The sequence below is a fragment of the Plectrocnemia conspersa genome, unplaced genomic scaffold (genome assembly GCF_051122295.1).
Source record: "Plectrocnemia conspersa isolate PC_06_02 unplaced genomic scaffold, ASM5112229v1 ptg000006l, whole genome shotgun sequence".
NCBI lineage: Eukaryota > Metazoa > Arthropoda > Insecta > Trichoptera > Polycentropodidae > Plectrocnemia > Plectrocnemia conspersa.
Window position 1 is genome coordinate 5,602,027 of NW_028277170.1, and position 19,651 is coordinate 5,621,677.

General features: G+C 26.9%; 2 protein-coding genes across 27 annotated transcripts in view; one reads left to right on the forward strand and one right to left on the reverse strand.

Moving 5' to 3' along the window:
* Window positions 1–7,413, reverse strand: part of b6 (pentraxin-related protein b6) — a 31,392-nt gene extending 23,979 nt beyond the window's left edge. Inside the window, exon 1 of the mRNA XM_088187323.1 lies at window positions 7,356–7,413. The gene's annotated coding sequence lies outside the window, so the exon portion shown is untranslated. The remainder of the gene's footprint in view (window positions 1–7,355) is intronic.
* Window positions 1–19,651, forward strand: part of LOC148234084 (coiled-coil domain-containing protein AGAP005037) — a 278,647-nt gene that overhangs the window by 203,762 nt on the left and 55,234 nt on the right. The window lies entirely within an intron of this gene.

The window sequence follows — 19,651 nt, forward strand, 5'->3', positions numbered from 1 at the left end:
ACAATAGAATACAAAGCAAACCTTTAAGTTTTTCTGGTATATACATATATATGCTATATAATGTATTAAAAACCAACACAGTGAGTTTGATTGGAGTAATTCTCAATTATACAGTTCAAGGGATTACATTCATTAAATATATAAAAATAATCGAATGCTTATTTTTATATGAGTCAGTGTTTGAAATTGGGTATATTAAAACGAAATGAATAAATTAATAATTTCTCTTGATTTATATCATATATATATATAAGTAAGGTTCGATTAAAAAAATATGTGATTTACAAATATTATAACTTTTAATATAAATCCAAATCAAATTTTTTGTCACGTAACGCGGTGGAACGGCGTTCTGGCACTTTTTGACTGTTTCAAAATCAATTTTCATTTAAAAAAAAAAAATCAAAAGCTCCCACCTGCCTCTCCCCCAATGACGTCCCTATTTAGAATCCGCATCGAAAACAATAAAATTGTACCATCGCAGTGGCAACGCTAGGTTGTCTAGCGATTATATTAAAACTTTTTATAGCAATATTACGATTAATAATAAGTGAAAATCGAACGAAGCATATATAAACCAAATTTTGACCGATACACGATTTTATTGCTTTTGACGTGAATTTTTGACTATTGAGAAGTGATAATTGTTTTTGTGATCTCCTGTTGATCATAATTCGATTTTAATAAATGTATTATCGGGCGATAAACATTTAAAAATATACGATCAATTGACGTTGCGGTAAATTGCTAGCGATTAATTGCTGACGGTGAATTGCAGGCAAACTTCATCCAATCATGGCAAAAGTAATAAGTCGTCTTCGTAGTGAGAACGTTTAGTTCTAGATTCTAGACCATGGTTTATATACATAGATCTAGACTCTAGCAACTGTTAAAAATATAATAAATAAGTCATTTAAAATTTCAAATAAAATTTCACTACATAGATTTTTTTCAAAAATAAATTTCATTGTTAGTATGATATAAATGCGCCGCCACAATTTTATGGATTTTGTCTTCTGAGAAGTGATAATTTGATAGATTCGAGATTGTGTTTTACTTTTTTTTCATTTAGAAATAACCCGAGAATTTCTGTCATTTATGCTTTTTTTCAGGGAGAGAGGGATAAAAGTTGGAAAGTCAGTAATAGTTTTTCTTAATGTGTTTATTTTAATAAAATTCACAGTATTTCATTAAATGGCATAAATTTTTCGGTCTAAATTCAAGGGACGTCCCGAATCCTATTATAAATATGCTGCAGCTGCTGTACATTTTACAGTACAAAAAATTTTCAAAAAATGATTTTTCAATTGACTCGAAAACATTTTATTCAAAGTTGATAGAGTCAATTTAATACAAGATGCTTTATAGCACAAAAAATTGCGTACTTGATTAAAAATATTGGCCTAAAGATATTGATGTTATGTTGACATTTAGAAAGATGGATTTAAGGAACATGTCAATTAGACTACTAAGCGAATACATTCTCGAAAAGTCATCCTGAAAAAATATTGCGTTTGAAATGTGCTCTGACTTCTTTTCCTATTATTTCAAAGGAACATGAACGCGGGTTTTTGCATATAGTTCTAATTAATTATTAACCCAATAAGAGCTTCGTTCAAGACCAATACAGTTTCGGCACTTTTCAACTCGTCGGACCATCTGTGGTTTCGCATCTTCTATAAACTTTTTTTCAAATATATGATGGTTTATTCTGTCATTTTACATTTAATCTTCAGTTTTATATTTGTATTTGTTTGTTTAACTTTAAGTTTGTTAATTTTTTTATTCGTGACATAAGAAAATGTGCTTTAAATTTTATTTAAATGATATTTGAATATAATTTTTTTAGTAAAAGGCTTGACAAGAAGTGAGTTCCGGCTTCTTTTTTGTTTAAAAAAAGCGCTGGGTGCGGAAATTTATTATTATATAATATAAATAGTTTCATCGGTGCGTGTCACTTTAACAATTTATTACCGTTTCGCGTTCATGTCATAACAACGAAAATAATAGGTATATATTTATTTAGAGCATACCTTTTCCCCCTATATGACGTAGTTTTTTCATCTTTTAATAGTATTTTTTTTAGTATTCGTCAATTAGTGTTTTTATGTGTTTGTCAACAAATATACTTATTTACTCTCAAGTTTTCTAGTAGTATAGAATTTTTAATTACTTAAAAAAATGCAATCAATAATGTAAATTAAAACATAAGTTCTAAATCAGTTTTGTAAAAAAAAAAAAAAAAGATTAAAAATTCATAATTTAAACAATGAATAATACAAACTTTTTTTCTAAAATTCTATTATATTTTTCGTGGCACGTAGAATCATATCATCTGATATCAAACAAATTTTTATCATTGTGAGCATTATTAAATTTAATTCTACTAATACTATAAAGGAAACCGTCTCAATGAATCTTCCTGGAATGTCTCGTTTGTGACGAAGAAAATTTCTGTATTCAGATACGGTTGCTTGTTAACTGTTCTACAAACTACAAACAAATATTTTAGACATACTTTAAAAGCTTTATTATTATATAACACTGCTATGAATATGAAATGAGTCGTAAGTCGTAAATAAATTAAAGTACTCACTGAAATGATATTTAACAGACAGTAATTTATTGTATATTTTTGTTGTCGAGTTTCACTATACCCTATAGAAACGGTGTTACGTTATGATTGCAAAATAAAGTCTTAACAAGCTCGCGGATAAAACGTTAATTAATCAAATGCTAGAACTACTAATTATGCTGACAGCGGGGCATAAAGTAATAAGACTATAAAATTTAATTTTATAAAACACTGCATCTGACGTTTGAGAATATGGAAGACAGTTTTTATTATATAATTAAGCTGTTTGTTATTTTTAACCATAATTTAAAAACATTGTTCTATCTGATTTGATACATACAAGAGTGCGAATTCGTAAGTTTCCCGTCTTCTTATGCTTTTAATATGTTGCCCACCCGGCTGAATGAAATTTGGCTCTAATTTTCATTACTAAGCTGTCCGTCTAGAAAATGGCTTATTAATTTGTTAAGCTTAAGTTTCCGACGCTTCATGTTACAAAATACTACTATGGCTAACATATCGTACACATTATATATTCTCTCTCGCTCTTAATTTAACGTTTTATGATAATTATTTAAACGAAAGGAGCTTATTCAACAAAACATCCATTATTAATACAATAGATAGAATTACAATTTTAGTTTGTCGCTGTAATATACATATACGATATGTAATGATAAACTTTGCTTCACTAAGCATTTGATAGTGCATCACGTAGACCAAATAGTTTTTGCAGTTATCAAACAATTCGGTAGGGAGATCACCCTCTCGGATCAGTTTCCGAACTACACACTACTAAAATACTTGAACGAATAGTTTTCCTTGTTATACTGTTTCCAATATATGAGTTTCATCTTCTTAATTTAACAATATTGCTTATTAGCAAGTGATTGTAAATATATATAGTAGCGTGCAAAAAAACGCATCCTTTTTGAAAACGTAAAAAAATGAGAGCTTTCCATCATTGCTTGCTGTTTTTCTATGTGTTTATTTAAGTGTAAGTCTCCATTGTTATTTAGTAGTTACCTAGTCAGTTGATTGACAGCTTTCGTGGAGAAAATATTTTTATTTTTCATTCGGCATTCGGGGTATTCGTCAAGACAAATTTTGCAGTCTGTTAGTTGTGACTAATCAACAGTTCGGAGACTTTAAAAAAATCCACTGGTGAAACAAATCGAGTAATAATGCAAGTAATAATGCAAGTTGTCCTTTTAAGTTTATTTCTTTAAAAATAGTGTGGAATGAATTTTTACTTATGTGTCTAAAACAGTTAACTAAATCTTTTTAATATTTTTTATTCATTATTAAATTTATATTTTTAAGTGTAATACCTTTAAATAACTAGAAAAATAATATAAATTTGTTTAAACTATAATACGTTTTTAGTTATATATCAAATATGATGATTTCGAAGATGATGCGTTTTTTTGCACGCTACTGTATATAAGTATATAAACACATGATTTTTTTATGTTGCTTAAATTTTTAGCTAAATTCAACACGCTATTTAAACTTCTTTACGAAAATCATTAGATACTGGGCTAAGTCAAAAAAATAATGTAAAACATAAATGATTTTAAAAATTTAGTTTTATATATGTACATTTTACAAACAAATCTTTAAATTGCTTATATTTTTTTTATTTTTTTATTTAATGTTTTATTCTGCAATTGCTGCACAAGATTTTAAATTACGTGAATATAGCGTAAAACGAGTGTGAGTGTGTGTTTCTGATGGCTATCAACATGACGAAAAGTGAAAACTCGACAACGAGCCACTCATTCACTGCCATAAAACGAATCTCTCGCGTCTGATGACACATCGGAAGTTCTCTTTTCCGCGCTCGAGTGTGTATTTGAGTGTATGGGTGTGCGTGTGTGTAATACACTTAACTTTTAGTATCGTGAAGTTGGTCAACTTCACTCTCATTTTTAACCGGAATGTGTACAAATAACAACAAATAAGGCGGTTAAGAGTTAAAGACACACTGTTGTATGCTCAGTAGCGGATTTCCTATATGCGCTTTAAAATTGTAGATTGCAGACAGAGCGAAAATTATTGCAATTTGTTTTTACGTAATCCTGTAAGCGAAGAGATAATCGTCTGGTGAAAACGGAAGCTCTTGGCATAGAGAGACCGTTTCGATCAGAGTCATAGATCAAGTTAATCGAGTTATGGACCACTCATAATGTGTTACACGAACGGCAGTTAAGCGAACACTTATTATGGCAACGTAGGTCAAAAATGTATTTATGGAATTAATTGGTTCAATTATGTGTTCCTAAGATATTTATCCCCATGCAGGCAAAATAAAAGTCATTTCCTAGTGCACTAAAATTATTGATCCAAATACATGTTGAATAATCTAACGGAACAAATTAAATGTAATAGTTTCCAGATGACTTATTTCTGAGTTTTTGATTGATATAGAAAAAATAAATTAATAAAATATTTTTCACATAATTTTTTTGGAACATAAGATTAAATCAGTTTTTAGAAAAATGACATAACCTAATCATTTTCTATAATAGATTTTTAGCAAAAGGAATGAAATTTAGATAATTTATTAAAATATTTTTTACATAATATATTCTTATTATATTATTTTTAAATGTTCACGCCTAAATTATCCCTGCAAAAAACTGTTAAAAAAAGCCTACTTGATATAAACTGTAATGTAAAAATGTTTTTTATAACAAGGAAATCGGGTTATTTTAGCTTTGACTTGGAGTGTATGTGTTATTGCTATAGCAAAACATATTTAAAGTAAAAATCTGGTTATTAAATTATGTACTTTGATTTATATTTCAGTGAAAATTTATAATAAGTAATAGTGAATGTCAATTACTTTAAAAGCGTTGATTAATTGTTGTTATTTTTTAAGAACATATTTGCCAAATTATTATATTTACTACATTATATTTAAAGACTGTGTTATGTAACATTTTACGTTAAAACCACTTCATTTAATCCGCGGATTTAAAAGCCATCCTGTATAAAATCACCTAGCATATTTTATTTCGTCGCATGACAATATAATTTTTCAGTAAAACTCGAGCACCGTAGGTTTTAAGTAATGGGTCGAGAGTAATCCAACATTTTTGAATAAGCCAAGTTAATGTAAAAATATAAATAGCACTTAAAATCATAATCCGTAACAGGAAACGTTGTACGCTCATCACATAAACTTCCTTTCAATAGTCGATGCATATAAATGAGCAAATTCGTGAAAACTATTCACTTTTTATAAGTGAAAAAAAAACGTAATAACATCTAGATCATTCAAAAGATTTGCCATAGCGATAAACAATGAATCATATCAAACTGTTTCTAAAGAAACTTAATAAATAGTGTCGAGGTCGACTAGTAGGTTTCGACATGATTAAAAAAACTTTTTAACATCTTACGAAGAGATTAATTCTAATCAACACATTAACTATATGCTATTGTGGTATTACTAATACATTTGAATGCCATGGTTATAATTTGTGTCATAAACAGGCAGTAAATATTTACTCATTTTAACCTTTATCAATAGTACATTTTTAAGCATAAGCGAAGGTCACAAATATGTAATTTTATAAATATATTTGAAATACGACGTATTCAATTTCGTTAGGTCGTCATTAGCGAGAGATATTTTCACGTAAACACTTATAAACCATTGAGCTATAGAAACAAATTTAATTGCAAGTCTACTAACGATGCATAATTCTATGCTATCTTATTATTATTCATTCTAAAGGGTTTATAAATAGAAATATCTAGCAAATTGAGTCTTAGGTATGAATATTCGAATTTCATATAATATAATACATATAACACTTGAGCATATATTATACATAATTAGGGTTTAATTGCGAGAGGTATCAAAATATCTGTTTACGAATTACTTTAAATGCTGATCTATCAATGAGGATATTAAACTGATCTTGTCAATGATCAAGCAGTAAAAAATATCGACTGTGCTTATTTTTTATATTATTAAAAAACACGGAAAAAATTCTATATACTTCATAGTTTAACTAAATCAAAACATGTTTACAAAAAACTTAGTATCAATATTTAAAAAAATATGTATACTACAAAAATACAATAAATATTAAGGAAATTTAAAAAATATGTCATTGAATAAAGACACGCAATTTTAGTCTTTACTTATTGATTTTATAGTAACATACTTATTGTATCATGAAAAATTTCAGTATCGCAATAATAAATAAAATTGTTTTTTGGGAATATAAAAGAATTTTGATATCGGCAATTAAAGATTACTTATTTATATATAAGTTATTTGCCAAAATCTAAGATCATATAATATGCTTATACATATATCATATTATCATCTTTAAATGCCATTCATATTGATATTATTAACTTCTATAAAATTATTTTAGAAATGTATTATTTGATAGTTTGAAGTTTTAAAGTATAATAATTATATATAAAAATATATTAGCGATTTTAAATTTATTATATCCAAATTCCAATATATATATATATATTTTTATTTATTTCACAGTAAACGTATATCATAAAAAGCCTACTAAATTAATGTTTTTAAATTAACCATAATACCATAAAAATACATTGTTATTTCACGTATTTAAAATTCGCTAGATTTGCTTATATTTAACGCGCGATAAACATAATGTGTAGTTAAAATTCATATATTATTGAATGAGCACAGTTAAAAGTGTTCTTATATTATCTACGTACACTCACTAAAATTTTCCGTGTGTATAATATCTATAGTCGATAGAAAGATATCGGTGCTCACCTGATGATGATTGGCGTCCGTGACTTTCGACTATACACACTTGTCTGCATGAGACTGTGGGTAGGTGGTAGAGGTCCACCAGAAGTCCCCCTACCATTTCATTTCTTGGACCCACTACTTTTGCCGCCGAGATGGGGATGCATCGATAAGCTTGCTTTCCAAACGTTTTTACAAGACCGTTTAACTGGTCCGATTCATATGTAGGCTCGCACAATCGACGCTTGTATGCAATCGACAGACGCGATGATCTAATACTGTACAATAAAAAATCTGTTCATAACAGTAAATGATTTTAAAATATAAAATTTATTTACAAAGATACAATAGAATATTTTGCAAATGGTCATACTTTTTTCTACATAGTTGCGATGGACTTTAATAACAAACAACGCCCTCCTAATATTTTTCATTAAGAACAATATATGTTTTCCAAAGCATATTTGTTTTACCAATGCGTGGAAAATCCTAATCATAAAAATTAATCGCGCAGCTGTTTACTTTTTATTGTAACTGAGATTTAATATGTATTTTATTCGATCTGTTTTAAAACATAAAATGGCTTCTAAAGAGCGGTAGAGTTTCAAAAATTAAATTAAAACTAGAAACAATTAACTGTTTTTACTACTAAGAGTAATACACTATTTTCGTGTGAACTAATAATAAATTTTAGCCCAGAAATTTAAATTAAATATGCAAATTTAATAATAAAAAATGTAACACCGGCCACATTTTTTTTCATAATAAAACGACTGCAGTCAATGCTTGCAAAATATCTACACAGAATATTTATTGAATTGTATTCTCGTGTACTTGTTCACGTTTATGTAACTTATAAAGTAAATGAAACGCGTGCACTCCATAAAGCACAATGCATGGACAGTGTAAGAGGTTCCAGATGTAGGTTAAGTGTGAGCGTAAGCTGTGAACCAAATTAGTTTAGCTTAAAGTATTTAAAAAAAATATTTTCTTAACCGCATAAAATTAATATTGCGCAAATTTAGAGGTGAGTGTATGTGAGAGCCTACATAAAGTTAGTTTAATATTGAAAAAGATGCAGAAAATTGTGCATATAAGTATAGTTTATGTTTAAGGAAATCTTTTAAATAATTTAGGGCATAACATGCGTCATCATGCGTCCACCAACTGTGAGTACCTACATGAAAACAAATCAATACTATCCAATGGTTAATTGTGCTAATTGTGGTATTGTTTGATAGTAGTATTATTTGTCTAATAGTTCTTGTATATTTTTATCAGGAGCTTGAATAAGTGCTTTCTAGTCGACACAACTCGAGAGAATCATATACCAGTGTATATTGTAAAAAAACTGTATTTTTTTATGAATTCCTCTTGTGGAAATGTATTGACTTTTGTTACTTAAATTAGAAAAGTATAGTAATTAAAAAAAATATTATTTGTGGGAAAACGTAAGCCAATCGGCACGAGACAATCTATATAAAAAACCTTTGAGAATAGATAATGTTCTTCAATCAAATTATCGCTCACAATGCTTCATTTCGATTAGAAAACACTCGTTTTTATATTTAAACCGTTATTTTAACTCATACAATTTCACATACAGAGAAAAATGATTTATTAAAAAATACATAAAAGTGATTTCGCTAATCGAGAAATAGAAAACTTGTTTGTAAATCAAATTCATGACTAAACAAAATATTAGAAAAAGCTATTAGAACGCTATCTTGATATTTAATATATTAGATTTGATCGAAAAATCATAAGTTCACATAGACGTGATTTTTTGTACATTTTAACATGTAAATATATTCAAAGATTAGCATAACGTGTTTCAAAAGAGAATACAGAATGATTTTAATAATATGTATAACTCCTTATTTAACTTATAAGGAACAAACAACACTGCTAACTCCTTATGAAAAATATCAGTTTGGTGTGCATTTTCTTATATATAAATATGTTCATACATCTGTTTTTTTTTTATTTTGTATACGTTCCAAAGAATATGTGCTTCATACGTTAGACATTTTATCTGGAATAATTAATGTTGAAACGGGTCTCGTTCTGTAAACAGTTAAACTTTATAAGCAGATCAATTCAAATTTTGGTTCAACATATGAACTTTGACGTCGAATGACAATTACTTGATTAGAATAATATTTGATGTATTGACTATATTCGTTTTACGAGCTCTTTAGTGTTATTCATATGGTTTCCTATTGAGATATACTCTCTCGTTGCTCCAAAAGCCTTAGTAATTGCTCATGGGCCGATATTAATGTGTTTTATTCAACTATAGATTGAATGTGGCTTACTCTAAGACTGAGCTCTGCCTTCACAATCCGCATTATCCATCTGGTTCATCGATCCAAGGTTCTTCTGCTCGAATTATCTCGTAAGCCTTTAGTATCAAATACAATCAACACCTTCTCGTCTAAAGTCCAAGTATAACTCAAAGATAAAATGTAATACAAATATTTCGAAAAAAAAGTATATATTGCATGCAAGGATTTAGTTTACAAGGTAGCATTAAGTTAAATTTATGAAAAATTTAAGCTTTTAACTTTAGCTCTGAATTAACTTATACCAGTTGAAAATAATAAAACAGCTTAAGAGATGGTGTAATAAAAATTGTTGGTGCTTATTACCGTGTTCATACTTTTAATTTGAATTAATCGGTTTAGCAGATCAAAGGTAAGAGGAAATTATAGCTCAACCTGTGCGTTCTACATACTTGAAATTGCTTTGCAACTTTGTCACTGTAGATCCTAAGAAATTGCAGAACTTCGCATTGGATATTAAATAATTCATACGATCGTATTAATATCGCACTACGTATCGCAATATTTGCATTTCAGATGTAGACATTACATAATTTTTGATTAAAATATACGTTCGTCAAATTTATATCTTGTCAATTTTCTAAGCGCAATTAGTTTCTCAACACTTTGCTGTTTTTTATTTATCAGAACTACAAATACAACCAAACAGTAATTTTCCAATTTTACAATTAATTAATTGCTATGTATCAGATATGTCTGTCTGATGGTCTAAATCGTTTAAAACGTCAGGTGTCGTCAGATCTATGTAAATTTTTAGTCTGTCTCTGCATGTCGAATTTATGTTCGTTATTTCGTTTCTTATAATGTCTTTATATATCGATTTTTATTTGAATCTCTGAATTATGGCAATGGCGGAAGCTACCTCAGATATAAATCCCGTATATTTTACGGTTTAAGTATCGATTTGTAGATTAGTAGCTTGTTATCCAATGTCATCTGGGATCTTTTATTATCATCCAGTGCGTTTGCCGAAGTTGAATCTTGAGTTGTTTCCTTTTTGCTCCAAATTATATTCAAGATTAAGAGTATAAGTTTTAAGTAAAAAATCGAAAGTTAAGTAGAAAGTTTTATAATACATTAAAGCAATCTTGATATAGTAGTAATTGCTTTAAATAAATTTTGCTCGCAAAGGAATAAAACAGAGGTAGACCGATAGCTTCTATAAATATGCGGAAAGTTGATATATAATGAATAACCCCAAAAAATCTAATTATTATTCGAAATACAAATCGAGAGTTTAATATATGATGTGTATTTTTGCGCAAAACGCGAAGTTGCTGAGAAGTTTGAGTCGTAAAACGTGTGGATCAGATTACTTGAATTTATCAAAATAATTTTCGATTACCGTACAGTAGATATCAAAATATGTGATATGTATTTGCAAACGTAATTTATTAATTAAATTAGTTTTTTTTATTAGGTCAAAATTTTATTAGGCTCATTAAATATTTTAATAGCTAATTTTTACATCAAACAAATTTTAACTAAACATACATATAACATAAACATATAACGTATCCACAAACAGATGTTTGCTACACTTTTTACATTATTAACTATATCATTAATTCATAATATAAATAACAATGGTCCAAATTTAGACCCCTGTGGTACACCGTGAAATATTATTTTTTTGAATATGATTTATGTTTTCTTTTTTCTAAGCCATCTTAAAACTACTTCACTTATACTGATATTCTTTAATTTTTTAACATTATTCTTCTGCTCTCTTGAACTTCAAGAAAACTGCTCCAATGATTTTGTTTGTATCCTTGGCCAACAACCAATCATTTATCACTTCTTGTAATGCGGTCTCAGTGAAAAGTTTTTCTCTAATTTCTGATTGTTGTTCACATAGGATGTTTTGAGAAATAATAAATTTTAATTTTTAAATTACTACTTTTTACAGCACTTTTTCTATACAAGGCAACATGTTAATTGATCTCATTTCCTCAACCTCTTTACTATTTTTTTATTTAAAATATAGGTGTAATAGTTATGTCATATATTTCTCCTTCGGAGAGTGCTTTATTTACTAAATAATTTAATTTAGTTCCTATTATATCCCAAGTTTCTTTAATATACATAATTGGCTATGAACTGTGACGGAATTACACTATTTGGCTCAACAAAAATGTCATTGTATAATACATTTTTTTGTAAAAAGGTTTACTTGTTCCTTAATAACATTAATGCTTAATAATTCATCGATTTAGACAATTAACTCTTCCATGAGTTTGTATTTTGGATAGTTTTTTTAATTTCTATCGCAAACCATCTTTTTTATTTAATCCATTATAATTAAAGATATGTTTTTATAACGATAGATGTTTATCCTTTACTTGTAAATATAATTTACTTATTTAAATAGCAATCATATTAAATATCTTATGTGTTCAATAAAATGATTACATTGTATTAAGAGGATTTCAAGTTTGAATCAACTTCTAGTTCAGGCATACAGATTAGCTTTGAAAGTTTCATAAGTGTAATTACTTTGCTACAAAAGATCATTCTAAGCTAACCAAGATTATAGAATTACACTATCGTAATAAGCCTATATTTCATATGCTATAAATTAAAATATGTATTATAATGCATTTAATTTCATTAAAATATATTAGGCTTTTTCATATAGAAAAATATATCAAATTAAGAAACTGAGATTTCATATATTGAAAAATGAAAATTTTACCTTTTTTAAAAGTTTTGATTTTTTAATTTTTATTAATTTAAAATGATATTTTATGTTTATTTACAAAAATTTATTTTTTCTTGAAAAGCATTTTTTTCTGATTTTTGCGTAAAGAGATAAAAAATTCAATTAGGCTTTAGTCGATTTCCGCGTTCAAAGGGTTAATTTAATAATAAATTACATACATACATTTCATTTTATAGCATATTAAATAGTTTGTTCCACATATGCTAAATTTGTATTATGAATACATCATATAGGACACTTCGTAAATCTTAAAATTTTAACGAAACACCTTGTTTATTTTGTTGGCTGCATAATAATACTTAATGAAAATGTATTTATGTAGTAATTATAAATTATCTAAAACACAAATATAAGTAAATTAGGTTTTAAATAATATCGATGATTAAAGTCCTTAAACTGCAAATCTTACTGAAATCTGCAATTCAATTATTATATATAATGTAGCATCGAGCTTTCTGAACTTTAGCTTCGTTATTGCATTGTAAAAAAAATCTTGATCCACATAAATATATCGCAGGAAACAGAAGTAAAACAATAATCGCTAATATTGCCAAACTTTTTAAAATCAATTTTTAAATCATGTAGGTTTTTAATATAGCTAGCTTAGGTGTCATTAAAATAGATTATGAACCCAGAAATTGTCCTCACTGATTTTCGGAAAATATTACAAAATAGTTATTTTTATGTCTTCGATTAATCGAGGAGTGTTAGAAATTTGCATATAATTTTTTCTTTAATTACTAAACATAAGTAAAGCCAAAGTAATACAAAGTTTATTAAGTGTCGAAAACTTTAAATAAAAAAGAAGGTTATAAATATACAAAAAAAATATACGCTGCTAAAACATAATATATTATTATACTTCCTTAATAAGGTATATTTTTATCAGTGCGTTAATTACAAATGCTTTAAAAAGTCAATAGAATTATATATGCGAGACCAATGTATTATCCAATAATATCATTTATAAAAAGAACATCATAATTATACTATATATAATATATATATAAAAAAAACAATATCTTGATAATGAATGGATAACACAATTGGCACGCATATACTAATATAATTCTATCGAATTATTTGTAATTCGTACACTGAAAAAAAATAATAATGATCAATCTTACTTTTATTTTTAAGTAATTACATTGTGCAAACTAAAGATACCTAGTTAAGGAAGTATAAATATGTATTATGTTTCAGTAGCGAATATATTTTTTTAATTTAAATAAGTTGATATTCCGACGATCAACTTTGTAATTTGCGATCGGATTTAATTTGATTGGCTTACCTTTATTTAATAATCTGCGAAAGCAATCGCGTTTTAATACTAAAAATAAATCGCGGAAACAAATCCATTCAGGTAAAATGGAAACAAGATATTTTGGTGTTGTTATGTTTATCACTTATAATCGCAAACGATCTGACCTCCGACAATATACAAATAATGTTTAAGCATAATAAAATATCATTGTAATTTTTAACGTTTAGCAATCCTCTATATGTATCATGTAATTGTGTTATTATACATATAAATACCGTTAAATATATATTTAGTAAACCTCTTAATTATATTGTACTATTTACTATTAGTAAAGAAACAATCTATTGATGTTGATTGGAATTTCGAAAGCATTTGTAATTAACGCACTGATAAAAAATGATAGCAACACTCATTTTTATTATGATTTTTTAATGATTATTTTGTGCAATTAAAAGATATATTGATGAAGAAGTATATAGAGATATTAAGTTTTTAGTATTATTATGATATTTTTTTATTTTATATAATTACACAATACCACGATAAAATTTGTGTTTCCGATCGGATTTGATTCGAAAAACTGTGTACTTAATTTTTGTACGTTTTACAATCCACTTTATGTATTAAAAGATTAAAATGTGTACATCAATATCATTAAATCTAGTAATATCATAATATGGTAAAAAAATAATCTGTTTATAATGAATGGATAATGCATTGGTCAGGCATATATAATTCTATCGACTTTCTAAAGTATTTGTAATTACGCACTGATGAAAATATAACTAATTAAGGTAGCATAAAGATTTTTTAATTTAAAAAATCCGACACTCGATACATTTTGTATTACGCTATCGGATTTGATTTGTTTCGCTTACTTATGTTCAGTAATCTGCGAAAGAGTAAAATGAAAATTTCAATTTTCCCTCGATTAATCAATATATTGAAAAAAATATTTTGTTTGTGGACGTTATGTCGTTGGACTAAATGGTGTGTGGACCATTTGTCATTTGGAGCCTTAGTCGTGAATGTAAAGTCCGTGGAGCTTTTGTCATGACACATTGCATTTTGATTTTCAGTTTCATTTCATATATGATCAACGTGTATAATTTTAAAGTGCGTGTAAGCAAACTTACTAGCGCAGACAAATGACTTGGCAGTCTTGGCAACTGTTGACTGACTAATGACAGTTGGCTATTGCGTCGGTCGGGTTCAGGCAGCCGTATAAATAAAAAATAATTTCGAAAAGATTAAAATGAGGTCAAATTTGAATTTTGTTAACGGAACACCTAGCAACTTTCCGTGAAACATCAGTGTTCCGCGGAACATAGTTTGGGAAGCACGGTCATATATAATAATATATATTATTTTATATATAATACTGATATAAACTATATATTATTTTTCTTCATTCGCTGATACATTTTTTATCTCACTTGTATTTCACTTAATTTTGTATCATAAAAATTGATTATAAAGTAGAATACAATAGCTAAATAATATACAGAAGAATGTGAAAGATTATTTGGCGATGAGATTTTTGTGCAGTCGAGTTAGAAATTATGAACCATTCACTCGTTTCGCATTGTTGCTTTTATTTATCACGCATAGTATCAATTACTATTTTTTATTGACGTAATAATTATATAATAATTAAAGTTGTTAACCATGTTGACTGTTATTCAAGATTTCAAATATCAAGTTATTTTACTCATAGTAGTAATAGTTTGAGTTAGATGTTGCAAAATATATTTTATTCGATTGCACTATCGATCAAAACTTTTACATTAAAAAAATCACATTTATATGTATATCATAACTATATTAATTTTGGAGTGTAGATTATATTTATAATGGTTGCAAAAACAAGAAAGTCTATCCACTAGTTAGTGTTATTATGATTATGCGTAAAATAATAAAAAACTATTTAAATATTAGATCATTTAATGTTATAATCATAATGAAAAAAAAATATAATCTAGAGAATAATGTTGTAATTACTATATAATTTTATGTATAGTAATTTTGATACACACATTGTGATAATAATGATCAGAAGATATAAAATATATTATATAAAAATTCAGGCATAGTTTTAATAATACGGATTAATGGCGCAAAAAACATGTTTTATTAAATATATTCAATTAGATATGAAAATAATATATAATAGTACATCAAATTTTCTCGAAATAAAATTTTTTTTAAAATGATTTCTTCACATTTACTAAAATAAAATTAAAATACTTTTGCTACATTTTTTCCGGTAAAACAATTCACGTATGACCTGTATTTTCATTTTTGAATAAACTTTGATTCGTATTTATCTCTTCATAATGATTACTTAATGAATGTATGTGTTAAAAAAATCGCAAAAATCAAGTTTTGCATATATCTACATATGTATACATTTATAGGAAACACGCGTGTATAGCTCGGAATTCCGGTTTCGAAAATTACTTTCCAACTGGCGATTAACTCGAACGTTCAGACATTTTTTTCAAACTATTACTTTCTTTCTTTCTACCAAGAAACTCATTCTTCCTTGTTGCACTAATGTTAAATATAGTCTTATTTTCATTTGCCTGATTTTTTCTACATATATATTAGTTAATAAAAATGCAATTAATCACCGAAATATAAATAATTTAAAGAAACTTTTTCAAATATTATTACCTAATTTTAAAATACGCTTACCTTTACGTAAAGTAGTAGCATAACCAATAAAATTATCATTTCATTAGAGCTTACATTCACGAAATTTTAGTGGCATAGTTAAAAGCTCGATTAAAGTAATCCATATCATCAAATGAATAGAATCGTATCATGTTGAACTAAAAGGCATGGGCATCAAACATATTTATCAGCAGTAGCAAAATAAATTTGTAACAACCCTATATGACTTTTTGTATCTTTGGGCAACATTTTGTCCTCAAAAATTTAATCTAGCTGTAATCAAACTGTCCGCTTATATTTAAGTAATATATAGGATTATACATATAAGCTCAACTTCCTAAGATTTATTAAAATCCTATCATAGTAGGTGGGCGTGTTATGTCAGCGACTTCAAAAAAAAATTGAATGAGCAATAAAATCAGACATTATCCATGTAGTAGATTTAATATATCTAACTTTACATACAAGATTTTTTTATATTTAAAAAAATAGAGAACGTTACGTGTATATTGCAATGTTTCAACTGTGTCGATTTTATTAGGCTTTATAAATATATGTTATTTTGTATTTATTTATTTCTAATTAAGTTGACTAATAACATAGTGGTCGTTATTACGCAAACATATATACATACATACATTTCGATGTATTGCAGCTTATCCTAATCCGGATAATAGAGTGTAAATACCAAATGATATATAATAATAACACGATTTGTATGTAAAGTTACTTCATCGGTAATTATTAGGCAATTAAATTTATTTTTCTTTAATAATAAAAATAAAATATTGATTATGATGCATGATACATGTTACTCATTTTTGTAGTGATACATATATGTATAAATACTGCTTGAACTATTTTAAAATAAAATCTACTATTAGTCGTGGTTTTTGGAATGTTCTCAGTACAGAAATAAATAAGCAACAATATTGTACAAATTTATTAAAATTTATTTATATCATTTATTAATAGCGCAAAGATCTTAGCTTAGACTCTAAGGGGTGAAATATTTTTTCGACAGTCGGTTGCCATATGTTAATCGCTCAAAATCGGGTTAAATCATCCGAGCAACTGAGGTCCGACACTTTTTTCAATAATATCTCATGACAAAGCTTGTCTTTGTCCTGGTTTTTATATATACGACGTAAATATAAGTTCTAATTTTCCTCTTAATTATTTTTTAGCCTAATATACAATAATTATTAAGTATAAAGGCATATCGATTAAATTGATTTGCAATTTAAATAATTAATAATATAAATATAGAATAAAAACTGTGTATTTCACTAGGGTTAAGCTTATTAGACCTAGTTTTATAGATTGCTATTCCACATTTTTTACCTTTTACTTTTTTTGCTTCTCTCTTGAATTGCCATAACCGCGATACCGTTTATTATTTTTATAATAATCTTACAAAATATAATTTCACAAGTGTCATAAGTATATCAGTCGACGATCTGAATTACGTGTGATTGTCGTGGTTACTTTTTTTGTTCGCTATATAGCGTTACTAATATTTGAAAACGATTCTCTTTGAAGCAAAAAAAAATAACAACATGTCACCTGTAGATTTTGATCTAAAAGCAATTCTAGAAAGGCGTCGATTAGAGTGTATATGTTGTGGAAAGGAACAATCTAGTTTTTTGTTAGTCAATTTAATTTCATTAATGAATTTACTATTTTTTATCCATCGATATATGCAAACCTTATCAGTGAGTTTCCATTCATGTTTTTATATTTTTTTAATATATAAGTTAAATCAATAACGGCAGAGATTATACTAATTATATTCTTATATCAACACATTTACTAAATAAAACTGTACATGTGATGTTATAAGCAGCTTCCTTTGAGGTCATGTTTTCTAGACAAAGTAAATTAGCTTTAACAAAGTAACTTTTCATTTATATTATTTGTATAAGAGATTTTGATACAGAGTATATATTAAATTAATGTAATGTTGTTCCTTCCAGATTTTTAATTAAAAAAACTAATTAAAAACGCGAAATTGCTATGAATTTTATTATTAATTTGCTATTGTGGTTATGAAAGGAATACACTGTTGTTAACTAGTGTGTATATATTTATAGTCACCTGTGATTCTTTATAGTGGAAATTTTTCACAGAAATTATACTTTAAGGTAAACAGATTTATATTTAAATTGCTTACTGATACAAATCGAATAATTTGACAATAATGTAATATGGATAATAATCAATAGAATAAAGTATAGGTATATCGCCACAATTTAAATAGATATATCTCATTATTTAGAAAAATAGAACCGGCTTTTATTATTCATACCTCATATTATAATATTGACAATTATTAATTTATTTATCTGTACAATGCAAAATATGTTATGAGTAGAAAAGATATTAGCTTTATTTCACGGTTTGATTTACTACACTGCATTCTAAAATAATGTAAAATAATATCGCTATCATAAAAATATTATATTAAAGTAATAAAAATTTTTCGATATAATATCCTACAATCTATATAGTAAATCGTTAGCCCAAATTTAGTCTGCCTTTTTTTGTTACATTGAAACATTGTAAATATACACCACATATGCATACAATCAAAACATTGTTTATAGGAGATTTTGATGCGTATTGTGTCCCTAATACTAATTATATTTATTTAGCATAATTTAGCATTTAAAAATATTGATAAAAGTCTAAATGTTGAATGTATGAATGCATTAGTTATTCGCAAACACGAAATTTTATCTGCGACTAGTTTGGTGTTGTACTACCTTGAAAATCTACGACTATTTTACGACTAGTTCCGTATTAAAATGTGTGATTTTTTAATTACTGTTAAAGTCGTTACAAACACATTAAATTTGACTGAAATAATTTTTATTATATCAAGAGACATTTTAAAGTTCCATGCAAATGTCGATTATATAATATGTACATTTTGCTCTTATATAATTAATTTTGACTTGATCTTTAACAAATAATAATAACCGAGATAATTGATATTTAATCGGAAAAAATGCATTATTTCACGAAATATTTATTATATTTGCCACTCAATGCATACGATTTTTTTTTATTTATTTAAATTGAATTAAGACCATCGTGACCTAAATGGTTACCTCAATGCGTCACATTGGTTAGACAAATAATATGATAAATGGCACAATATGACACTCATAGAAAATCTTAATTACTATGTAAAAATGATGCCTTTAATCAATTTGAAGTCATCTGCAATCTAAAGAAAACTTCATTGTATGTCAATAATAAATAACAGAGGCTCGGGTTGGACCCTTCAGAAACACCCGAAGGGAAATGT